The sequence below is a fragment of the Rhinolophus ferrumequinum genome, chromosome 5 (genome assembly GCF_004115265.2).
Source record: "Rhinolophus ferrumequinum isolate MPI-CBG mRhiFer1 chromosome 5, mRhiFer1_v1.p, whole genome shotgun sequence".
Classification (NCBI taxonomy): Eukaryota; Metazoa; Chordata; class Mammalia; order Chiroptera; family Rhinolophidae; genus Rhinolophus; species Rhinolophus ferrumequinum.
In genome coordinates, this window is record NC_046288.1 from 63,635,306 (window position 1) to 63,662,886 (window position 27,581).

The window sequence follows — 27,581 nt, forward strand, 5'->3', positions numbered from 1 at the left end:
ATGTATCAGATACAGTGGCAGATAGTTCAATAAATTAACTGGGAATGGATAAACATCCAGACCTTATTACTCAGATTTTTCATTTTTTTTAAATGGAGCATTTGGCCATTCCATTGGAGATTCCTGCATTTGTTTGTGCATAGGAAGGCTTTTGTGTGCACAAAACACTGAAAGGAAACTTCTGCTGAATGAAGCATGCTGTAGAGAGAGTTCATCACCCTCTCTTCACCCTCTTTCCCACACTAATAATACAGTAGAAGGGCGTTGGGACTGTGTCCATCATAGGTTTTTAAATACTGACAATTACAAAAAGAGTGTATATATGTACATTTGTATATTGTATATTTACAATAATAATATCCAGATGCTGCTATATATAGCTGCATGCTATAAAGGTGACATTCTTTCTGCTCCTCTGGGTTTTTGATTCTAGATGGTTTAAAATCCAGTTCTGAGTTTTATAGCATTATATTCTCCCACCTCTAATAAATAAAGTCATATGCAAAATTATTTACATATGATTGGAGAAAACACTTTCTAGCACATGTATTCATTTTGGAAAATTAGTGGACCATAAAAATCTATACATAAATTGCTTCTTATATTAAAATGCTTAGCTGACTCTAATAGCTTTTATGTATTTTGACATGCTCGATATCTTTGTACTTCTCAAATGCAACCCTCATTTAAATATTTGTGATAAGAGATAAATAATGAAATCATTAATTTAAAAATTGAAAGCATAATTTTGAGTAAATATTAGTGGCATGAAATATGTTGCTTATTAATCCATTTGATTTCAAGAGACAAGTTATAATTTAATTAATGCTTGGATGAATAACCTAACATAAATATAGAGAAAAAATGGTGATGAAACATAATGTTTTATCCAATAATTGTTTTGAATACCAGTGTATACCTTACCTTACATAAAGCATGGTATGTGATATAAAGACTCAATAATTATTAAGGTAATCAATAAATAATAACAATTATTTCAAATTCATTGTAAGTCTTATTCTTATTATAGGAATTAGTTACCATATAGGTAAACATCTACCATAGATAGTACTAGATAAACATCTATGTTCAGTAATCTAAGATCTCTACCAACACCCTTGAAATTAATATAATTTATGCTAAATCATGAGGGCGAAGTGATTTATTTCCTAAAAATAGAGAGGACATTCTAGAAATGGCACAGTAACTCGTATTGTACTACTACTCATGCAAGTAACAATTGCAAACACTGTACAAAACATAAATCAACTCTTCAAAAGCACTGAAGGGTGGCCAAAGTAGGCAGATATTAAAAGAGAGTCAATCCTTGAAAACCACATTCACTGGGTAACATTCGTAATTATATGACATTTCCCCAAGTTCACTCCCCTGTCAGGATGACATAAAGCAGATTGAAATAGAAATAGAAGGTCATAGTTTTATTGACTTGGCATATCAGGGGGAAAAGTTCAAGGCTGTCAGAGTGGCTGAAATTGAGGGGGCACCCAGGAAAGGAGGGGATCTTAAAATCTGTATGTATTCTAATGTTTGCCTGACAGTGAACTTCATGTATTTTGGGTTTCTGCTAAAAACAACAGCTGAAAAGCTGAAAAATGTGGGCAAATCTTTTAGCTAATGCCTATGCCAGTGGAAAGAGAGTTTGCTGTTTTAGTTTTCTCAAATTAGATGAGTTTGATAAACACCTGAGGCTTTACACAAATATGCCTATGCAATACTAAAATCAAGCCTCCACACATTCTTGGTGGTCACCCAGTAATTCACAATAATCCAGCTTCTTTGGAGAATATGACAGAACCAGAGGCAATGTCTTCAATAAGTGTGAAATCACCAGACATGTATAGGACAAGAAAATGTGGCTTTTAACTAAGAAAAAAAGCACTCAATAAGAACAGAAGTCAAGGTGATTCAGATGTTGGAATTAGTACAAAGTACTTTAAAACAGCTATTATAATTATGTCAAAGACTTAGGGGAAAGACAGCCATTATGTTTAATAGATGGGAAGTCTCACTAGTAAAAGGGAACTACAAGAAAAAAAAATCAAATTAAAATTCTAGAATTGAAAAATTCAGTGTCTTAAAAAAAGTTACTGAATGGGTTTAACAGTATATTGATAATGGCAGAAAAGGATCTGAGTTTGAAGACAGTCCTTTTCTGAAACACATTGCCATTTCTTTTAACCTCAGTAGACAGTTTTAAGGGGAATATGAGTTTGGTTTTCCTTGTTATTAAGAGTTATTTTATGGAACATATCTTTTTCTTGTTGAGAGAGTAAAAATCAATAAAAATAGAAATTTAGCATACAAATGCTTTAAGTCTTTACAGATAACATATTGAAAATGTATGAAAATAGTCTCAATGGGGATTCCCCCCGAGGGCTGCTTATATTTGATCTTTTTGATAATTTTATGTGAAATATGAGTAATAGAGTATTTAACTAATGAATTAAATTGCAGTAGAAGCATGCTGGCTCTCAGTTTATATCCTGAAGCATGAAGACTAATTACCTTTAGTGTATCTAGATAGTTACAGTCAGCATAATTAATCATAACAAAATTCAGACATAATATTAATATTTGACTCAAGAGCCTTCTGCATCAGTAAATTCCATTAGCAGATAGAATTATTTTTTCACGGAAACAAACAAATTCTTTTGGACATTTGATTATATAAAGTTTCTTTGTACTTTCGTTTATTGAAATAGATCAATTTTGCAAAAATGTAAAAAAAAATCTCGGTTTATTTTTGTTATAGAATAATCTGATTTATTATTAAAAATAATTACTCCATTAATTTACAAACAGAAATGCTAATCTCAATTATTATGTAGAATGACTATTTCACATCTTTTCTGTATTTTGCTATTTCTGACATTTCCTTGTTCTCTACCCTTTAGTAGATGACCATGTCTCTTTCTTTACAAAGATAATAGAAGCTATTAGATGGAAACTACACACATTTCTGCAACCATGCCCAGTACCCTCAATCCCATCCCCCATATAAATATTTTTCCAATAGAGAAAGTGGTCTTTTCTATACCCAGGATATCTCCTAAATTAGTTTTGAATCGCTTACTTCCCAAACTTCTCTGGAATTTTATAGTAATCAATTATCACAACTCTCTCTTTTCATAATTAACATCTCTTTTACAAGTGCATCCTTCCCATCAACATTTTCAGATGTATTATTCTCTTCTGCTTAAAATATTCAGTAGCTAATGCTTCATCAGAATGTATACCTAAATCCAGAACATCCTTTTTCTTCTGTCAACTAACTGCTCCCTAGATTTATAACTTATTTCTCAATTCACTCAGTTCTGATTTGCTTTCATCACTTCAACAAAATTGTTCTCATTTATTCAACAATAGTCTCTATGTTTCTATACTCAAAAGGAATTTTTCAACACTCTGTTATCTCTCACTTTTCTAATGAAACTCTCTGGACTCTTGAATTTCATGAGCCAGCACTCTCCTATTGCACCCCGTGTTTCTTGGCTACTATTTTTAATTCTTTTGCATGCTCAATCTCCTTTACATCCAGTATTGGAGGCGTTCTAGGATTGATCCTAGATCCTTCTATAGATTTTACTTAAGCAATATTAAACACATTCATGACTTCAATTTAAGTTATATAAAAGTGATCCAAACATTATATTTCCTGAGACTATCAGGTTGGAAATAAATGTTTATTAAGTGAATAATCAAATAAATAGAGTTAGTGCTCTCATTGCAAGTTAGGCCATTGTGAACGTTAAAACTCTTCATTTTCTGAAATTAAAACTAAAATGTTGAACTTATTGAGATACAGGTATTTCTTTCTTGGGGAAATAATTTAAAAATCACTTATAAAATTTAATTACAAACTCTAAAAAAATTAGAAAAACAAAGTTCCCCAAAAGATATATGAAAAAATTATTTCTATTTTTCCACTAAACATATGGACAACTCATACAATATTGAGTAAATAATTAACAATCTCTCAGCTGAGATGCTTTATGCCAAGAAAATTTTTAGTGGTAATATACGGAAAGTATAATGTCTATCCGTGGTTCAATACTATGTGAGGCTCCAAATTCAGTGGTAACCTCAGGTTTGCCAGCATAAGAAAAGTAGTTCAAAACGCCACTTCTATTCCTCTTGAAAACTAGGGAGCAGAAGTCTGTTCAGGGAATACCAGCTTTGGTTTAGAAAGTAAAATGACGCAATGCATAATCTCAGTGTGAAGTCAGTCTTTGACATATAAATAATGAGTGGAGTTGAATCCTACTGGGTCTTTGTGTTCTTAAATGTGTAGAGAACAATATGATTTATTTGTAAGTTAGTTTTTTAATGATAAACAGAATATTTTTTTTAAATCAAGTAAACCTTGAATTTCATCTTTGCTTCCTGGTAACAAGAATTTGTGTGACAATTTCTTTGCCTCCCATTTTTGAGTTGAGATCAGTTTGCTCATTGGTAATATGGAAACCCTGAGGTGTTCCACAAATTAGTTTAGGAAAAAGTCAAATAATTTACTATAAAGTACTAACACTGTGTTTGTTTCATATTAGGAACTCATTAAAAATTTGTTCTTTCTTGGCTTTCCCATCTCAGTGTTCTTCTCTTCTCTAAGATGCCACCCTGTGCCAATATGTGCAACATCTATCTATTAGGTTGGTGCAAATGTAATTGCGGTTTTTGCAAATAGTTTTAATCTTTTAAATCGCAATTACCTTTTCACCAACCTAGTATCTATCTATCATCTATCTATCCCTATATATCCTTTACAGACTTGCTATATTTTATTATTTTCTAAAATCTTAAATGACAATCTAGTAAGCTTTGTGATCTCATCAGAGAGGAGTGCAAGATAAATCTAGATGAGGATCTTTCCTGAACTACTGGTAGAGAAGCATGGACTGTGGTGTCAGAGGAAGTGAGTTTGAGTCCTACCTTGATCATTATAACTTAGGACAACTGTATTATCTTCCTAAGCCTTCATGTGAGAAATTAAAATGACAATTTATGAAGTACTTGTGATGTTCAAAGTATCTGGCATATATATATATATATATATATATATATATATATATATATATATATATATATATATATTAAAACAGTAAATACCTCCTCTTATTTTCATTGTTACCCCTGAAACTACTGTAGTCATAATATGTCTGACAATTCCTTATTCTGTCTACATATAAGGTCTGATTTTAATACAAATATGAAGCATTGGGAGTGCATACATATTTGTGTAATTTTAATGCCAGGCTTGCAATTAGTTTTTTGAAAGCTGTAAAGAAAGAATTAGTTCCTATAATATCTGAGTAAATTCAAGTTTCATTTCCCTAGATTTACTGATTTAATAAATGAAACTCTGAAAGTCCTGGAGAAAGTTAACCAAGGTCTGCTTCTTTAAGTTCATAACAATTCCCTCATTTATTTTTGATTTATCATAGCCTGAGATTTTAAACCTCTCCACTTGCAAAATTAAATTAAATTGCTTAGCCTGCACTTACTGTCCTGTCCCAGACTCCCAGCCCAGTAGGCTTGTAATATTCTTATTACTTAGTCTGACTTGAGATTCCCACTAAAAAACAAAACAACAAAAAAAAGATTTAATTAAAGTTTAAATTAAGGAAGTAAAGAGTTTTTTAAATTTGTATATTTTACTATTTTATGTTTCCCACAGTTTCAATGTTGAAAAGTAATTTTCAGAAATGTTTCATACTAAGAGCAATAAACTGACCCATTAAACAAATGATAAATATCTTACATTATTGTTTCCTTCTTAAAGCTCATTGGCATTTGTAGGATTCTTTTATTTGGGACAAACTTTTTTTTAAAGTAATTTTATATCCCTCTTTTGGTTATCTACCCAAAATATCTGAAAAGATTTATCTGTAATGATATATGTACCTTGATATTCATTGCAGAACTATTCACTGTGGCCAAGGCATAAAAACAACCAAAATGTCCTTCAATAGATGATTCGATAAAGAAGATGTGGTACAAATATACAATGGACTATTACTCTGCCATAAGATGAAATACTGTCATTTGCAACAGCGTGGATGGGTCTTGAGATTATCGTGCTAAGCAAAATAAGTCACATAGAAAGAGTCAAGAACCATATAACTTCAATGATATGTGAGATATAAAACTGAAAGCAGCAAAGGAGCCAGACAAACAAACAAACAAACAAAAACTCATAGACACAGACAGCACTTTAGTGGTTACCAGAGGTTAAGGAGAAAAGGGCTGTGGTAAAAGAAGAAAAAGGGGATCAAATATATGGTGATGGACGGAGAACTGACTCTGGGTGGTGAACACACAATGCAACATACAGATGATGTACTATAGAAATGTACCCTTGAAGTCTATATAATTTTACTAACCAATGACCCCAATAAATTTAATAAAAATTTAGGAGAGAAAAATGAAAATCACCCAGGAAAGTGAAAAGTAAGGAGTATTTAAAGCAGAAAACAATTAAAACAGGAAAACTCACAAACAAAATATTGTCACTGAAAAAAAATGTCAATAGCCATATTCTACTTTTTAGCCTTAACTTAGAAAAAGATAACATTTAGAAAATTTTAAATATATATTATATGCTGCCATATCTATGCATAAAAATAACAAATTGCATTTTTTTCACAAACGTTGTGTGAGATTTTATAGACAAACTTCTCGACATCTGGGTTTCATTTTAGAAAAAGAAATAATCCTGGAGTGTTACTGATTTATTTTTTCAATTTCTTTATTAGATATAGGGCTATTCAGATGATTATATTTTTCATATTTTATATATATATAATACATATATATTATATTTATATATATAACATAGATAACATATATAACATATATAACATATATAATCTATATTATATATATAAATTATATATATACAAATATAATATATATAAATTATATAGAGAGAGATAGATATCTATATCTATATCTATATCTATATATATGGTCACAGGATGTGGAATACAGCATAGGGAATAGATATTTTAAATTTCCTGTCTAAAAATCACCACTTCTGTGTGATAGCTGATTCTGGTTCTGACTCTTGCTTTTTCTGTTCTGATTGTGCTTTAGCTTGCCTTTGGAAGGCCTTGTAACTTTTTGTTGAAACCTAAACATGTTCCATGGGGTAATAAGAACTGAGGTAAACAGGTTTTAGTGTGAACTTTTTTGTGAATCTGGCTAGGAGCTGGACTGTGTTTAACGTTTGTTCTGGATGTAAAATCAAGAGGCTTCTAATTACTGTAGTAAACTTACTTTTTGTGTCTCCTTTGGCCTTCCATGTCTATTTCTCCTCAGTGAAAATCTGTGTCTTGCAGCTAGGTCATTTGTAAAGCATATAATTGCAAAATGCGTTCTTATTTATTTGTTCTACATATTCACATTTTAAAGAGTATCCTGATGTCTTTTTGATCTTGGGTTTTATGGCATGTACTTGGGAAAATTCAAGGCAGATGAAGAATCTTAGAGTATTATTTGCAATTCCCATTTGGTTAAACTTGCTTAATTGTTTTTCAGTAGTTAAATTAAATAGTCATAGGTGTTTAACAACTTATTTTGCAAAGACATCAGAAGCTTATGACCCATAAATATTTAGCATTCGAGTGATATTCTGTAACCCATGCATTGCTCACCAAAATCATCTCTTTAGATCAGTAAATTCTTTAAATATTCTGAACTATTTGGCAGTTCTGTTACCATTTATTGCGTTACCATATGACATGCAATTCTCTTAGTGTCCAATAGCTGTACATCATGTAATAATTTTTAAGACAATTAGGGATCCATATTCAATTACATGTGGTTCAAATAATATAAATGAGATGACAATCTAATGAGAAGTATATTATTCAAGGTTCCTGGTTTCTGCCTGTTTTAACCAGAAAGGGAATTGATCAAAGAACATTAAGTAACTAATAGGCTCTCAGGAGAACCGGAAAACTAGGTTTGGATGCTACACAGAAACTGAATGGATCTAGTGATATCTCCATTGCACCCAGACTTTCCACCAGTAATTTAGGGGTGATAACAAACACATAACAGCCTTGATGCTGATGACTAGATACAAACTCTGTTACTGCTACTGCTTCATAGATGGATAGGTTAATCCTCATATAAATGATTATGTCATTCAAGTCTAAAATTATAGATATGCCTGATTGAGGGTTACATGCCTGTACTACAGCTGCAAGTTATGCTTGGGGAATGAGTTCTAGCTTCTGCTTTGGGAAGGAAGGACCAATAATGTGAAAAGTGTCTTTGAATAAAAATACCAGCTTAATACTTCCAAGGTAAGTTAAGGTTGAACACTTACAATGAATAAGGCAATATAATATCTGGATGGCTGATAAAATTCTTTCTTACATCGACTGCAAGGAAATGTTGATTTTAGGAAGTTTAAACTGTGAAAAATTATAATATCATAGAACCAACTACATAAGGTTATATCATCCCACTCTAAGAATAAAGAAATTGAAAGCCTAGCACTGAAATTTGTTCTATAGCATGTGAGTTGTTGAGCAAAGACACTTATCTTTTATATATTAATGTCCAAGCTTCAGTTAAGTAAATCATGTATACTATCTGATGGATTAACTGTAAATATAAAAGTCATTTGTTAAATATTTTTTGTTATTTGCAGGTAAAAAATGAATTTCTAATTTTATTGCATGTATTGAGTGACAATTATAGCTGTTGGATTGAGAATTTGAATGCCTTATATGGTGTACTTGGGGCTTAATATACATGTTCTACACATGTAATTATGTTTTCTAAGTAGCTAGTAAATAAATGACTAAGTAGATGGATTGAACCTTTTCCAGGACTTCAAGGTAGAAGGGAAAATTTGTAACTACATTGTAAACTGAAGACCATGTTGTAGTTTTTATAGACGTTATCTATTTTAGCAATTACTTGTCATCTGCTGGCATAAAAGGATGGGAATGGAGCCAGAGAAAAGTAAGATTCAAGGGAGAGTTTTTTATAGACCCAAAAGACCTTGAATAATTGATTTTTTTTTTTTTTGTCAGGAAAGAATAATCTGAAATTGATCTTTCAGGGTATAAAATTGACAAGCTTATTTCTGGAGAATTAAATGCTGAGTATATGGGGAATTTCAGGGCGTAGATCAAGACAACTGAATTTTTGATTTTTGCATTCCTTTCTGTATTTAGAAGCATCTATTTATGAATTCTTAATATTTTTTTTTGTAATGTGATCTGTTAAATTGTGACATCGAGATAACATGGGTACTATAATGGTTTTATTCTATAAACTAAGAATTTACAATATGCATTCCTTTTCAAGACTCTAAAATGCTGAAAGTACGTGAACCACAACATATAGTGTCCCTTTAACAGATTTGTATCTTAGAAGCTGATGTCTAGACTCTGCTCATTATTAAATCATAATTTAAAATCATTAAAGAAAATAGAAAGGAAGGAAAGAAGAGAAGGAAGAAAAAAAGGAAGGAAAGAGGTAGGGAGAAAAGAAAGGAGCATAGTTTTCTGTTCCTATTTCTTCCACACCAAAACTTAAAGAATTGTTTTAAATATAGTTTACATTAAAAACACTTCCCCAATATTTTTTTTTCTTTCATTCTTTAATTTCTCAAAATAGGTGGAGTCTTTTCATGACAGGGACTATATTATATAATGTACTGTGGAATTTATGTGATTAGTAAGATGGGATCAACTCATGAATGGTTACATACAAAAATTTACCATTTTTCTGTACCACCCAGGTTAGGTGCTTTGTATGTTCCCTTCCTAATGAGTAATAAGTCTCTAGTATTAAGGATGCCATTTTATTTGTTGGCCATTACATATGGCCATGGAGCTTTGAAAAGAAACACTTCAACTTGGGATACTACAGTTGAATCACAGCAAAGCTCTATTGGCATTAAATGACATCTCTGCTTCTGTTCATCCACAGGCAGCATATAGATAGCTATATATGGAAGATTCTCAGTAGATACCAACCAGATGAGTTCAGGGAAGAAGAATATCCATCTCTGCTAACATAAAGCACTTACTTAAACAGTTACTGGTGTTTGCAGCCTTTGACTCCACTTTTACAGGTGTCCATTCCATTGGTCAGGCCTGGTTCTGGGCAGTTTTCTGGTGCTGATTCTCTTCCTCCATCATCAGATGTGATCCCCTTATCTTAGGCTTCTCAGATCTACTGCAGTCTTGTTCCTCTCCAACTTTTCATCCCAGGTGAGTCCCCAGAGAGTTGAATAATATGATCTTTCTCTTATGTCTTCCAAATGTTGCAATATAAACTATTGTCTTGATTCCCTCAGAGTCTTCCTTTTGATTACGTCGAGAATTTTCTCTCAGCACAACCAGCTCTTGGAAATCAAAAGTTTGTTTTTATTATTTCTGTTGTGTTCTTGCAGATATTTTATAACAAGTCTAAATTTCCCCAAAGAAATGTAGATACTTCTGGCTGTCTAAAATAGTGATCCTCAGACCTGGCTATACATTAGAATCAATTGGAATTTAAAATTACTAATCCCCACACACCAACTCATGAATCATATTCAATTGCTCTGGCATGTAGCCGAAAAATCAGTATTATTTAAAAGCTGCCTGGGGAGTTTAACATGCAGCTACAGTTAAAAATGATGGACAGGAAGAATCATATAAAAACAAGAATTAAATAATAAACTACAATGTTTACTATTTCAATATATTACCTTGTTATAACTACTTAACACTGTAGAAAAAATTATCAGTATCAAGGCTTTTCAAATATTAAATAGCTGTATACTTGGTTTAATCTTTAGAATTACATAAAATGTTAGACAGAGAAACAAGAAACTAATGCAAAAAATTTTCAGTGGAAATTAATATAGATGAGCATTTCAGTTGTGCCATTTTTTTCAATTCTTAATTTCTATAGAATAATTTAAAAATAAATTTAGTCTGTGTTTTTTGGAAAGAGGCTTTTAATTTGGAAATTGAAGAAATGTTTGTAAGTATACCCACAAGATCATTATTTTAAAGTAAAAATGTATTCTATTCTTTTTATTTATAAAAATTAGTTTGATCCAGGTATCATCCAAGATTACATGTTTTCTTCAAATGTTAATAAAATGTATTCTGTGCTATCTGGGACCTTGTATTCTTTTGGAGATACAAAACTGAACTAAATAAAAATGTTATTTAAGTATAAACAAGTTTCTCTATTTTTGTCTTAATATTAGTAGAATTGGAATATGGATAGTCATAGTTTAACCAGATTTGGAGAATGTGTTTTGGGATGCTCCATCTTAAAGTAAAGGCTATATGAGAACTCTAAGAACATCCTAATAATATAGGTAGGAACACTTAAAAGCAAGTAACAGAGATTTATTTTATGACTCAATCAGAAGCAATATAATCATAGAGTTAATGTTCCTTTCAAGCATTTTGAATAGGTGAATGGCGTGCCCCAAAGGGTTAATTATGGTGAAGGTATGGAGGATGTACTGAGTCTAGGAGAAGGCTAGATTCAATCATAAGGAAGTTATTAAAAATAAATCAAGGAGAGATGTGGCCTAAATTATGGCCTTTATTACCTATCCTATAATATTTTTAGGGAAAAAGAACTTCTTGAATAAGATTCTTCTGTGGTTAAAAAAAAAAAAAAAGTCTGCTCCCAGAATAATTTTATTGTCATTGCCATGATGTGACGGCAGTAAGACTGAGAAGAGGGTGCAACCTCCCAATAAACTTTTTGGACTATAACACGCAGAAACATGCTTTCTAAAATTTTTAGTGCAGAATTCCCACTATTTCATAATTTAAATTGTTAGCAAAATGTGCTGTGGAATTTCTGTATATGTTTGATGTAAGAGAATAAGTCTGTAATCCAGAATTCTATGAATCAGTATAATTTGAGCCAGGAACTGCATTTGACAAAAAGATTAGGTTTCAATGGACTATGTCTATCTATTGTTTGTTTGTCTCATAGTAGCCAAAATGGATAGACTACAAGGTCATAAAATTTAGTAGATAGGTGGATCAAATTATTTGAATGAAATACTGTCAATACATGGTATACATACATAGAATAGATATACTTAATTTCACTGTTCTTTTGCTTTGTATTTTAGAAATAAGGCCTAGATTTATTTCATGTAGAATAGACTCTTAAATTTTGATACTAGCATCTTGAATCCAACTTGACTTTTTTGAATTGAGTAAAGGAATATCTATCATCTCAATGTAATTATGTTGGTGAGTATCATGGGATATGCTACATTAGGAAAAGATGGCCAAGTAAGCAGTTTATTCTGGTTGTGTGCCAAAAAGGTATCAAGCATCTCCGTGGACTTTCAGAGATCAGATAGCTTTTCAGTCTCTTCAGAACCTGAGAGACTTCCAAAATACTGGGTAACAGATGCCATGTTTGTGGATAATGAAAAAAGTGGTTTAACGTAAGGTAATGCTGCAAAGATAATTGGAAAATATTGACAGTAAAATTAGCATAAGAGAACACCTCAAGCATATTAAAACAGTATTTTAGTTATGTAAGGTTTATAAATTCATGCTTCCTGCACAGTAACTAAAAGGGATCTGTTACTGAAATTCCATTCCATTAGGAGTCAAATGTTCTTTTATTTCCATAGGGAAAAATTCAGTCATTCCCAGATGTTTTTAACTCCCTTTTCCTGTCAGTAAAAATTCCACATTTGTACCCAAGCATAGAAAAATCTTATTGCACTGAAAGCCCTAAGAGACTTTTATTATATACTATTCTCCAAAGCCTTGTTACAAAGTCCAAGCAATTTTACATTATTAAGTTATAATAAAAGTCTTGGGTCTCATCGTCTACAACTATTGTCTTCTCATTCCTATATTTACCTCAGTGGATGACTCTTCCTTCTGCAATGATAGATCATGTTATATAATGTACATTAAGCAGTCTTCTCTGATAGGATTCTACGGTAATGTTTGTGGTTCAACATTCATTCTGAAGGTAGTACTATTTAATTTTTTTAAACTTCCCATCATAATTTTAAGGACATAGATTTGCTATCATTCTCTGACGATTCTCTACATAATGCTAAAGAAAACAAGAAGACCATTACTCTTTGATTGCTTGTGAATGCCTGTTTCTTTCTAATAGTATGCTAGATACTACACAAACATTTGATCATTATAAGAGCTCTATGCAGTAATTACTAGTAAAACATTAGATGCTTTAAATATACTTTACAATAAGAAAAAGGTTATATTGAGTCCTTGGTTTATTCAGCTATTCATACCAATATTTTCAACTTTGTAGTTCCTTTGTTCTTTTGTCTTCCCATTTGATCAAAGTTCAATTTTGAACAAATGCAACCATTGGGCTTCTTTGAATCTACAGCCAACTGATATGAGGTCATGAAGGAAATCAACTTACTGTACAGAATGGTTTCCTATACATACATTCATGGTGTCCTACCTTAAACTGTGCCACACTAGGATTCCTTATGTATCCCTAGTTATTATTTCATATCTTTTCACAGAGGTAATTTTAAAGCTTTATTTTCCTCCACTCAAAGAATCCACCTACTCCTCTGTCCTTTAAATAGATATATTCTCTTAGTTCTCAGAGCAATATAATTTATACCAGAACTCTAACCACAAAAGCCTAACATTTACATATATCTGCATGTACAACTTCCCATTTATTTCCTATCATATAATAGGAAAAACACTGTCTGTCCTTGGTATAGCTTATTACTCTGGCTTCACTGTAGAGCTCATCCTTTTTTATGTGCTCAAAGACTTGATTTTCTGAGTTACCCTCTATCTTTTTTATGCCTTAAAGTTATCCTTCATTTCAAGTACACTTCCATAAGCATGAGAGAGAAATGACTAAATTAAAAATATAAAAAACCACAGCAAACATTTACTCAATCTTTTTCTTTAATTTTCCAGCTACCATCTTCTCTCTCTTAGTCTTAGAAGAATCTATATTACATCGTCTTTTTCCACTCATCTGTTGATGGTCACGTAGGTTGTTTCCATATCTGGTCAAGCTCCTTTCTTAGGTCCTCATCTTATTCAATACAGGGTTCCTTGATGTTTTCTACTCCTGTCACTTCAGCCACTATCTATATGTTGATTCTGAAATGTCTTTTTAAAAAGCCTCTCACTCTCTATGGATCTTCTAATGTGTAGTTGACCCTCTTCAGGACTTCTCCTCAAAATTAACTCCTTCGTTATCATCTCCCCTCTTTCTACCTCAAATATTTCCCCCAAGAAATATTTTCTTTCTTTACATTGCATATTGGACACTACAGATTTTGCTACCTAAGTACCACTGGAACCTCTCCCTAGTTCCATTATGACTGTGTTAGTTCTGCTTTCCAACTGGTTCACCTAGAATCGCATCTTCTTGTCTTCCCACCCATTTTATTCAGTTTGGTTCTTTGGGGCTGTTATTATTATTTTTTTTTTCTAGGTTCATTGAGACATAATTGACATATGAGTATAACATTGTTTAAATTTAAGGTGTACAACTTGATGGCTTAATACATACTGTTGGCCCTAAGGCAAAATTTAAAATGACCTAATAAGCATTTTAAAGCCTTTCCTAAAGGCGGTGTTTCTTCATTTCTTATTGTTGTTGTCCTCACAGTAGTTTCTTTAGCTATACTGAGTGAATATCCCTGAATATGCTCCATTCTCTATAGGTGCTTTAGTTGAGATTCTCTTCTTTGCCTAGCACATGCTCTGCTTCCACATAAACACACATACATACATACACACTCCATCCACTTGTCTGCCTAGTTCCTCCTTACCATTTAGGTCTTATTTTAGCTACCGCTTCCAATAGATACTTTCTCAGGCCAATTCCCAAACTGTCACCTTCACCTTCTCTTCTGTGTGTTCTCTCAGTAGGCTTTCCGCACCCCTTCTGACTACAGTTCTTACAATCTCTTATTATAATTGCTTATTTATTTGTCTATATTACTGTAGTGTGGGCAGGACAAAGACTACATTTGTTATAGTTGTTCATTGATCCCTATTTCATGCCAAGACAGCGTTTGGCATGGAGGAGGCTCTCACTAATCTTGGATGCAGAGTTTTAATTACACTCAGTGAGTATCATCAGTGTCATTAGTTTCTGGTTTTTCTGTCTCGGGCGATACTCTAAATTTGGAGAAATCCTATTTGTATCTATTGCAAGGTAGGCTTTTAATCGATTTGAGGGTACTATAGTAACACTTGAAGAATAGCTACTTTACTAAAAGCTTGATGCATTTATGGATAGAAGGCTGATATGTGAAAATATTGAACAATGTATAAAATTGTATAATCATGATTTTTTTTGATGTAGATAATGAATTTTGTAGGGGAAATAGAGAATGAGAGCAGAAATCATCTTCTTTTATTGTTTTATATTGTCTTCTTGTATATTGTACATTTTCTGGCCCATTCCTGCTACTCACTTCACTTGAATTAAATGTTGGAAGAATCCAGGATGGTGTTATGGAAGATTTGACTTCTGAGCTATGCCTTAGAGAACGGTTGTTTAGTGATTTCTGACTTTTATATACGATCTTCCAAACCTTGGAAAGGGTCTTGCTAAGAGTGACTATAATGCTGTAACTACTGATCTTTTCCCACTTTCATCCTACTCTTTGTAGTCTGTGCCAAACCTCAAAAGTTTCTGTTTCATGGTTCTCCTTCACACTTACAACTTTATGCCTCCTTATTCACCTCTGCTGCTATTGGTTTCTTTTAAGAAATGTTTTCGTTATCACTGGTTCTTACATATTGCTTTTCTCTAGGAGTATATATTCGGCCCTTCTCTATTTTCATTGTAATTGCTTTCCTCCTCTTAACTTATCAGCTATATGGTGATGAGTACAAAATCAACTATACAGATTTTATGTGTTATGCCAGACCTTTTGTTCCATGTTACTAATTGCCAACTGGACCTGTTACCTGGACAAAAACAATTAGAAGTCAAAATGTAAGATAATCAGCTCCATTTTGTCTTCCAAAAACTATCCAAAAATATTGCACATTTTTAAGCCACAGTTGTTTGACTTCATACTCATTTTAGTATATAAATGCCAGGTGAGGTATATTTATAAAGTATTTTCTTTGGGTGATGATATCTATATCAGAATAACAAAATGTTTATATGAATAGGTGGGTCTATTATTGGAATATGCATTTGTGTACACACATGTGTGTATGTGTGTTGCCTTGCTTTACTTTTGCTTATTTGTTTGAGTGTTTTTCCAACCGATAGTGATTTTTCCAAGCCAGTAAACCGTAAGACAGGTCCTTAATTCTTAAGTGAATGTAATCAAAATATCATCAGGATTTTGAATGGACCAATGATCACATGAGAGAAAATTAAAAAAATGAAGCAGAGATATAAAATTAAAAGCATGTTATAAGGTCATTTCTCCTCCACTTATCTAATCTCCGTTCATCTTTTTTGTATCCAGTTGGACAATTTTAGTGCAGGCTATATTTTGCCAAGTAGTTGTCAGTAAACTTAAAAGAGACATTTCCTTTTTGGCTTGAGGGATACAGAAATACATTTAAATTCAGGCATCAATAAAGAGAAACATAATTATATTATACTATGTATATATATATATGTATGGAAGAATAGAAGCTATGTATATATATATATATTATACACATAGTATAATGTATATATATAGTATAATATATAGTATAATATAATTATGTTTTTATATATATAAACTAAGTCTTCTAAGGGTATTGTGGCGGATTACTTTTCTAAGGAGTCAAATACTGAGCATTATGTAGGTAAGGGATTATTAAGTAACTAACTGTAATATATGCATATTTAAATTCCACAGATCATAATATGGCTCAAAGCTCGTCTTATAAGCATCAATTATATTATATGGCTCATTTGTTAAACAAATTATGCAACTTTTAAATTCTGAGAATGGTATGCTTTACTTTACAGGTTTGGAAATTGTTGTTTTAGAACTATGTGATAATTTTCGTATATGTAGGTCTTTTTTTTTTTAACAGCAAAAATAGAAAAAATGGTAAAGATATTTAATAGGGTGAGCAGCTGTTGTGGGAGACAGTTCCTTATGGGTGACTCATGTTTCTGCACATCTTGTGAGCAAAGTACTAACTGAACTTTGTCCTGACTGTATTTTTAGGATGTTTGTAGAGAATAGGTATGGAAGGTAGAGGTAGTTGTCACGTCTGTGGCCAAGAACAAATTTGCTTTCAGTCTTTGATATACAGTATCTCCTTCCGAAACAAAAGGCAAGCATGCTCACTGCTGAGAAAGATTTGGGTTTCCTAAGCTTAGGGTTTCTCTCCCTATTCTACAACCCATGTCATATGCAGGCAGGTGTTATCTGACTCTTTTTGTGTCACCCTGTGGGAACTGGAGCTCTGGGGAGCAGTGGAAAAATGCTGATACTCTGTCTACTGCTATTTCTGTGAGTAATAAACCATATTTCATCTCTAACTCAAGAGTCTCACATCTTCTACCATCATCTACGGGACTGTAACAGGCCAACTTATTAGCTGGTCAGGAGGATAAAGTCTGGGACCCTTCATAACTCATGGCAGTTACTTCTTCTCAAGTCTTTTATGAATTATTCATTCTTAATAATAATTTTGTCTAAGCATAGTATCATGCACCTTTGATGGTAAAGGAAGTAACTCAATTTAATTAACACTTTGGCCTGGCTCATTCAGAGACATATTTGAACTCTGTTCTGTCTGCTTAAAAATATATGTTTCCACAGAACCACACACTAACAGGTAAATCAAGCCCCCGTTTTCAAGGATCTCTGTCAGTTATTGATTATTTATTGGATTGTGTTTGTTTGTGTGTTTATGTTTGATTGTTGAGTTTTAGTCATCCATTGTCATCATCAGGAACAAATAGGATTATTAAATTTTGTGTTTAATATACTTATAGGATAGTTTTCAGTTTAATATAAAATTAAAAACAAATCTTCGTTAATGTGACCAGTTGGAATTTTGTATTTTCAGTGCTCTTTATTAAAGTTATTATCATTAAAGTTATTTTTTTTAAAAAAAAACATTGTATTTTATTAAAAATAAAGAGGTGTAGAAGAGGCTTCTGTTGCCCTAACCACATTTTGTTAGCTCACATCTGATTTCTGTGGCAGACGGAGAGTTCAGTGAGAGCTCAGACTCGTCCCTAAAATGCCAGCATCCCACATCCAGCACTCATAGGCAGTACAAGTTTTTCACTCAGGGCCTTTTCCAAAGGAGGGAGCTCCTCCAGCTCTCGGCTTTTATGCAAGCAAGGCTGAATTGCTAGGGAATTAACACCTCTAGGGAAAATTCTCCAAGAAGGGTGAATGTCTTTCCGGATATAAAAGTCTCTGTCCTTTTTTTGCAAGGTGCACAACTCTTGGAAGAATTCTGTGAGCTTTCATGAGGTAGTTCTCATGAAAATAAAAACAATTATGAAATTTTTAGAAGTGTGTCAGTATGTCTCCTAAAATAAGCTCTCCCTCACCATTGGTTTGCTTACTACACTGTGGGAAAGACTAGATGCATTTTATAACCATTTTGTAGATTTAAGAATAGAGGCTTACAGAAATCAAGTAACCTGTCCAAATTCACAGAGCAAGTTAGAGGTAGAGCTTTCTTATAAGTATAAAATTTGCAATCTAATAACCTGTGAGTTTATGTCCCAAGGTATGCTAATTCAGTATCATACCATGTCAACATCTATTAGGGGATTTTTAGAGTGGCTTCTTGTATTGAGAAAAAGACAGGGCCAAATGTCCACTTCATCTTTCACAAGCTTTAAAATACAAAACATGAGAGCTTGTTTGTTTGTCCTTGGATTGTGCATTTTATTTCTTATATTTCAAGTTATGCATTTGTTTGAGAGCATCATGACATTTATTAATTATCCAAGCTGAATTCTAATTTCCAGCAAATGGCACCTTACACAGTGGGGCCATGTCAAACAGGAGCCTTGACTGGGGAACAAATGTCAGCATGGTGAGGAGCCTGCTGAGTGTTTAATAACTACAAATGAAGTGCACTGCTAGTGTTATACAGCATCGTTCCATCACCCAGTATGCTTCCTTTGTAAGTAAAGATAAAATGACTTGGACAATCTGTACGGAATCCATCAGCTTTAACTGTAAAAGCACCGAGCAAGACAAGGTGCTCCTAATAGAATAGATGCTGAAGAGGACAGAAGCACAAAAGGTCATTATCTAATAAGAAATGAAATAATTTCAATTTAATCAATGACTGCATGATATCATGACTTTTGAAAATGAACTTTGGAAAATCACTGTACTCACAAGCTATGTTTGAGCCCTACTTATTCTCTGTATATGGTGGCGAAAATGAGTTGGGGAGATGTGCACATACACTATAAAGATACGGATATATTATAAATAAGATGAGCATATTGTATGTGATGAAAAGGTGATGTGTTGTCACCATGGAAGAGGTCTTTCTTTAAGCAAACATTCCAGTGTTTTTGACATTCTCTTAAACTATGGCTCAAACAAACCAACCATCCCCACAGTCCTTGGAAAGAATTATGGGTGAACAGGAAAAAGCTGGATTAAACATAAAAATGCTATAAACCTTTTATTCAACCCAGATTATGAGGTATGTATTTGTTTAATGAATATTACTTTTAATTCTTGAAATGATCCTGTGAATAGGTAACATATTTAAAACTGGTAAAATGAATGCTCGGCAGATTTAAGGGAAATTCAGATTTATTCAGAACAAGGGAGATGGAATCTACGCTTCCTTCCTGACACCATTGTGGCCTTGCTGTATAGTCTTCAAGAGAAAAATGGGTCAGTATGAGCCAATGTGATCTGCCACTGGAAGCTATACTGACCCTGACCAGAAGGCATTAAACAAACAAAAAGAAAGTTAGAGAATATTCCATGGAAAGAACTACATGTGTACATGTGCACGGAGGATGTTTAGACTAACATTAAAGAATCACTTGAAGAAGCCAAAGTTGACATACAGTTAAGGTGGAGGGGATAATGGGGGAAGGAGGGAGAGAAGAAGAGAGAGGAAGAGAGAGAGAGAGAGAGAGAGAGAGAGAGAGAGAAAGAGAGAGAGAGACTGAGTATCTTGGTGTGAGTACATCAGGAATGTCATTGGCTCAGCTGGCACTTATTCAATCTTGAAAGCCCCATCATTTGAGTTTCTTGCTCTCCCTCATTCTGTTGCCTCAGATGTTAGGTCATCAATCCTAGGAGTCTTGATCCTCTTTGGTAATCTATACTGATCACAACTACTCTCTTATTCATATTGGAGGCATTAAAGCTAACATGGACTTAAGGAACCAGCAGGTTTGGGTTTGGATTCTCTTCCTTCTCCTGCTTGCCGAATAACTGGCACTATGTACCTAACTTCTCTGAATGAACTTCAATGGTCTTATTTTTTAGATGGGGATATAACCGCTTCTCATAGGATGGCTCAGACCGCAAAATAAAGCAATGCACCTCTGCCCTAATAATAAGTAGCATATGCTTACTATTGCATGAGGTTTGCAGAGCATTTTTCTCTTGTACCATCAGAATTTTTTAATTAATGTAGTTATTCTCAACTCAGGTGACCGTAAGAGAGTGGTCTATTCTCTTGCAGCTGAAATAACTTGCAAGTTATATCAGTTCATTTTTGGAGTTCATGACAGACTTCATGATCTTTTTAAATAAACAAGTGACAAGAACATATAAATATCCTTACTTAAAACTTGAGCAGCCGTAACTGGTTCCAGGGGGAAAAGGAGAGCCTGAAAACATAGGGTAAACTTCATGGAAAAAAATGCATAAACAGGTGCAGTACCAACATTTGATCTATGTGCTAATTTCATTTATTCTTATGAAATGTCCAATTTTTGTGTTCTTTCAAAATTTTTTTTAAAGATTTTTATTGGGGAAGGGGAATAGAACTTTATTGGGGAACACTATTTCCAGGACTTTTTTTCCAAGTCAAGTTGTTGTCCTTTCAATCTTAGTTGTGGAGGGTGCCATTAAAGTTGTTGTCCTTTCAATCTTAGTTGTGGACGGTGCAGCTCAGCTCCAGGTCCAGTTGCCTTTGCTAGTTGCAGGGGGCACTGCCCACCATCCCTTGCGGGAGTTGAACCAGCAACCTTGTGGTTGAGAGCCAACTGGCCCATGTGGGAATCGAACTGGCAGCCTTCGGAATTAGGAGCACGGAGCTCCAACTGCCTGAGCCACTGGGCTGGCCCCAAGACTTTCTTTTATTAATAAAGGAGAGTCTTTTATGAAGGAATATGTGTAGGAAAGAAAGCAATACACATTTTTATCTATCCTCAAGTGTAATAATGTAGTGACTATAATTAACATAATGCTTTAAAGAAAATATCTCAAGTTCCTGAACAATAAGGAAACTTGGTTCCTTATTGTTCTATCCAGGAATCTACCTTCTGAGTTAGAATATGGTATTCCTTCCTTAAAAGAGCACACTTGGATCTGTAATCTTGATCAGCATCTAATATGACTACTATTTATTCTTAAAGAGATGGCAGTAGGTTGGTCATTTTCTTTCCTGATGAATCTATACCATGATAAGTTCATCAGTGTTTTTTTTTCTGAAATTAACTCTACAAAAATTCTGTATTCTGTTAAAATTATAAATGAATACCAATTAGAATCTTTCTTTGTCACCATTTCTAGGAACCTACTTATTAGCATTAAAGAAAGTTTTGTTTCTATATCTTTTGACATCAGTTTATTAGAAGAAGAAGGAAGAAATGGGGTCCTAGTCATTAACAACCAGTAACAGTTTAATGGCCTTGTCAGATTTCAAAAAAGTGAACACTTGTTTTTAAAATGAATATTAAAATATACTTGAAATTCCTTCAAAATATTATAAGAGCAATGCTATAGTTTTTTAAAGTTAGTATTTTCTGGATATTTTTGTTCATAAGAATACCACTGTGCTTTGTCAGTAAATATTATTTAGAGACTTCTAAAAGATGGCATGTCTTCTTTACTTGTCAAATATATAAACATACGAATATTAAAATGATCATTATTCATAATTATTCTTACTTTACCTATATGGACATATTTTTAAAAGAAAAACACTGAAAAGAAAGAAGGAAATTTAACTAGAAAAGTAGAGTGATGTTTTGTTTGATGTCATTGACTTTAATGATTCATAAAGCTTCATTTTTAATGTCAAAATGCGTATCACATACCCATTTGATGCATTTCGTATGTATCTTTGTGTTAACAAAAGTACAAGCAGAGCAGTCAGGGTCAAAGTAAAATTGAATAGAAGACAAAATTTATGTTTCTTAGATTATTTACCCTCCTTGAACCCATCCTGGAGGCTGTATCATTCTTTCAAATTACATTCAGTTTTGTATGGAGATTAAAAGTATGGCTAGACATGGGGAGATATGAAATTTTTAATGTGAAGTGCTTTGATGCTGGTATTCTAATTATTCCCAATATGGGGGTTATTGTTTTCAATCAAGAAAGTATTTTCTTTTTCAGTAAAGATATACTAGACTATGTGGAAAGCTAAAACTAATAGAAAATTTAAAAAAAGCTAAACTCATAGAAACAGAGATTAGATTGGTGGTTTCCAGGGACTGAGGAGTGTGGGAAATGGGAAGAGGTTAGTCAAAGGGTACAAACTTCCAGTTATAAGATGAATAAGTCCTTGGGATCTACTGTACAGTATGGTGACGCTAGTTAACAATACTATGTTGTATACTTGAAAATTGTTAAGAGACTTAAATGTTCTAATGCGCGCGCGCACACACACACACACACAAAAGATAACCATATGAAGTGATGCATGTGTTAACTAACCTTTTTGTGGTAAACATTTCACAACACAGACGTATAATAAATTATCACATTATACACCTTCAACTTACATATCATGTCAATTATATTTTAACAAAGCTGGAAAAACAAGATATATATTTCCTTTTTGTGAAGAATTAATATATTAACCTAAACTTGAGATTCAATAAAATCACTCCCCAAATGTACACCATTATGCAAGAAGAGTAGTATTTATCAAGAAAGTAGAATACATTTCCCCATATAAGACACCAATCACTCACATTTTAGTCTGCCTAATATTATTCCATATGATACTGAGATTTTTTTTTTTGCCTCATTTTTTTCTCTTTGTTCTCTGCCTGGAAAAGATTCAGTTGTTGTTAGGTCTTTGGGTTCACCGTTATTTGTTTGTGCTGTACCTAACCTGTGACATTTTTATTTCTGTTTGTTTTTAGTGCCTTTTTTATATCTTCACATACTTTCCTCATTATGTTCGTAGTTTATTTTATATCACTGAACTTATGGAACATAATCACAAAACTATTTTAATATCCATATCTCTTAATTATTTCACTTTTGTTATTTCTGGTTCTCTTTTGATTGATAACTCTTCAGAGTATAAGTTGCATTTTCCAGCTTCTTCTTAGATCTAGTAAATTTTTTTTGGATGCCAAATATACATATATGTATAGTAGATTGTTAATGTTGTAGTCTTCTGAAGAGTATTGGACTTTTCTTCTGCTTGATAGAAGAAAACTTGCTGATGAATTTGGTATTTTCAAGGCTTATTTTTAAATTATTTTTGATTGGCCTAGAAAAGTACTATATATTTAGCCAAACGTTCAAGTTATAGCCTTTCTGATGTCACTACAATGACCACAGGTATTAAATGAACTCTCTCTTCTTTGATTAGTGGGAATTTAATCAATCCCGGACAGTTTGTGATCTCTGGAAATTGTCCAGCTTACAGGTGAAACTCTCTTGTGGTTTCTCTTGTCTATTTTTTTTCTTCAGTCTTTCCCCCCCCTCCCATTCAAATGTCCCATTTCTATGATGGAATCAATGTCCCAAGGGAATAAGTTTATTCTTTGCCTTGGTTATCATCCCTATTCATCCCTATGTTTTTCCCAATCCTATTCACTATTCTCCTCTGCTCTTCCTTTTGCTTTACTCCTTTGGCGTCTCTCTAGTGCCCTCTCCCTCTGTAAACTTCCAGGTGAAATTTAGGAAACCAGAATGACACATGAAAATAATACATTTCCTACCTCAGTTTTTTTTTCATCTTTATATTATGTCAATTGCATTTGATTATTATTCTCTTTACTAGAGTTGTTGATACTTCTTATATTTGTTACTTATATTGTCTCTCCTTATATTATTTGATATTTTCCTTATAATGATTTTCAACCCTGAATCTTTTATATAAAGAAAATCCACTGATACCCAATAAATTTAATTTAAAAAAATTTTTAAAAAGAAAATCTACTATATTAGAGTACCTGTGTTGTTTTTAGTAAATTGTTGATTCAAGAGTAATTTGATGATGTGACTATGTCCTGGGATAGTATGAAAGCCGTAATTGTTTACAAATAGCTTGCAAATTATAATGTTTTTACTGAAAGTGTAATTTAAATTTTGAGAAACAATGAAATAGATGATGGAAGAAAAAGGTGGTAACTGCAGCCTTCTGATCTATCAACTTACAAATATACATACATAATTATATGAGTTATTTGATTAAGTGTATATTTATGGATAAGAATCCAAGGCATAGGACTATAATTATTAATAGTGGCTTTTCATTTAGTATACGCTTTTTGCAAAAAATCAATTCCTTTTATGTTCTCTATGTAGATGATGAAATAACACACCACAAATTATATGCATGAGTATTATTTAATGGCTATAAAATAGTATATATATAAATGCTCTCTTCATTAGCATCATATATAATTCATTGCCCAACTGAGCTCTTATCACAATTCAAATTCACCAAAGAACAATGAAGCTTCATCATTAATAAATCATCAAGTTGTCTTCTAACGATTTTATTTCTGCTCTTCATATAAATTCTTCTAATATAAAGCCCACGATGATGGTGGTCTGTTATGAGGGTCTAAATGCTTTCGCCATCAGTCATGGCTATCTATTGCTGAATAACAAATCACCCCAAAATTCAATGGCCTAAAACAATAATTATTTATTAGTTTGTGATTCTGTAGGTTTGCACTGTGGGCACCATTCAGTTCAGACAGCTAGTTTCTGTGCCACATCCTGCCAGCTGGGCTCACTCAGGACTTTTAGTTACTTCAAGTGTTGGATGGGGCTTTGTAGTCTCTGGAGGCCTCACTCACATGTGTGTTGCCATAGCTCCAATGGTTAGCTAGACTACGACAGCTGAGCTTCTCTCGCCACATAGTCTCTCTCCATTAGATCTTCATCTTGAATTATTCTATCCTGAGCCTCTGTACAGGTAATGATTGTCAGAGAGAACAAGAGCAGAAGCTACAAAATCTCTTAGGTCTTAGTTTCAGAAGTTGTACAATATTTCTTCACACACAGTCTATAGGTCACAGCAAGTCGCAAGGGCAGCCTGCATTGATGGGCTCGGTAAACAGACTCTACTTCATCATAGCGGAAAAATTTGTAGGCATAATTAATCTACCACCCTATTAACTTTTAAGCCACGCTGTATTTGAAATAATGCCATGGATTCACTCCACCCACATAGACACACACACAAGATTTATTCCAAATCTCCATTTCCAAATGCAAATTCTTTCTCCATGTTAATGTTTCCAGAAGTTTTCAGAAAAGATGAAAATATTAGCATGTTTACGGAAATATAAGAGGAGGTAAATGAAAACACTTTTTTGAGTTAGATCTAGATTAAAATCTTGGCTCCATTTCTTACTAGCTATGTGATTAAATCAAAACATGTGATTTTGCTGAGTCTTGCCACACTAATAAAATAGATGTAAGACGTAATTCTTTTGCCTGGCTTACAAAATATATAAAGCTAGTGAAGAAATGTAGATAACGCATAAGGAAGAATTCTAAATGCAGAAAGTCTTATGCAAGCGTAAGGGAGTCATTTTATTCCCATGGTATGTCAGCTTGGGCCGTGCTCACTATGTGGAATTTGGAATAAAGACACACCATGAAACGACTATATGTTGCACTGTTATCGATTGCCTCTTTAGTTCTTTTCATGAAAATTGTCTTGCATTGTAGTTGGTGTCAGTTTTCTCCTAGGCTTCTATTTGGAAAATTTCTATTCAGCAAAAATTCCTACTCCGAAAAAGATTGTTGATAGTTTAGACCAGAATTCTTGTAGGCATTTTTGTCCTTTGTTGAAGTAGAGAAGATTTAGTCTGAGGCCTACTGTGACTGTTTCTTTTGATGACCCTCTGCCTTTTACTGTGTTAATGGATGATGGATAATACAGATTTACCTGGATCATTCTCCTTGTATGTCTCTCTCAACTCAGTACACCTTGCTGCCTTTCTCTTATTTCTATCTCCCTGTCAAGTGGTACTCTGAAATTATTCATGAGCTTTTCAATTTATTTTGTTTTGTCCTTATAATACTTTGATATACTATTTTAATTTCCATTTTATAGATTATAAAACTAAAGTCAAGGTATTCAATAAAATTTTCCAATACATTAATGACTTGTTTTCATGCTTTAGTGAAGAAACTCTTTGCAATTGTATTTAATTTTTTGAAGCACCATTTTTATTAAATAAGGAAACATAAAAGTAATATATGTAAATTATAGAAATTTAGAAGATACAAAGGGAACTAAAAGCCAAAACATAAAAGGAGAAACAGAAAAACAGCTAATGATCACATTACTAAGATAAAATTTCTGTTAAAATTATTGTATGCTTATATCCAGGTTATTTAAATAAATGTGGTGTTTGTGATCCCTTACATATATAGAACTATCTACATAATAGAATTTGTACTGTGCATTCAAGTATGCCATTTTGCATATTTTAACATATTGCATGAATTCTTTGATATCATTAGAAATTTGCAATCAATATATTTTAAATTCTGTATAATATTTTATTCCATAGATAAAGTGAAATTGATTAACATTTATCATAGGTTTAGGCATTCATTTGTTTTCTATCATTTGGTATTAAATTCCAATGTAAATTTTTGTATGTATGTATACATTTATTCACTTTACAACTTATGTCACAATAGTCTTTTTAAAATAGCTTTATTGGCATATAATCTACATCATAACAATTCACCTATTTAAAATGTATGATTCAATTCACAGAATTGTGTAAGCATTACCATAATATCATTTTAGAACATTTGTGTTACCTCCAAAAGAAAACCCCAGAAGAAATCCCATGTCTATTCTCCATTCTCAGGCAGTGATTTTTCTCTACAGATTTGCCTATTTGCAACATTTGTGGCTGGCTTCTTTCACTTAGCATAATGTTTTCAAGGTTCATCCATGTTGTAGCATGTTTCAGTTCTTCATTTCTTTTTATTGAATGACAATATTCCATTGTATGTGTATACGACATCTCTTTTACCCATTCACCACTTGATGGATATTAGTTCTTGTTTTACTTCACATTTTGGATGTTAGTGCTATTTTGAACATTCCTGTACACATTTTTATGTGGATATGTTTCCACATGTCCAGAGAAATTGCTGTGTGATATAATAATTCTGTGGCTAACATTTTAAGTAACTGGCAAACTGCTTTAAAAGA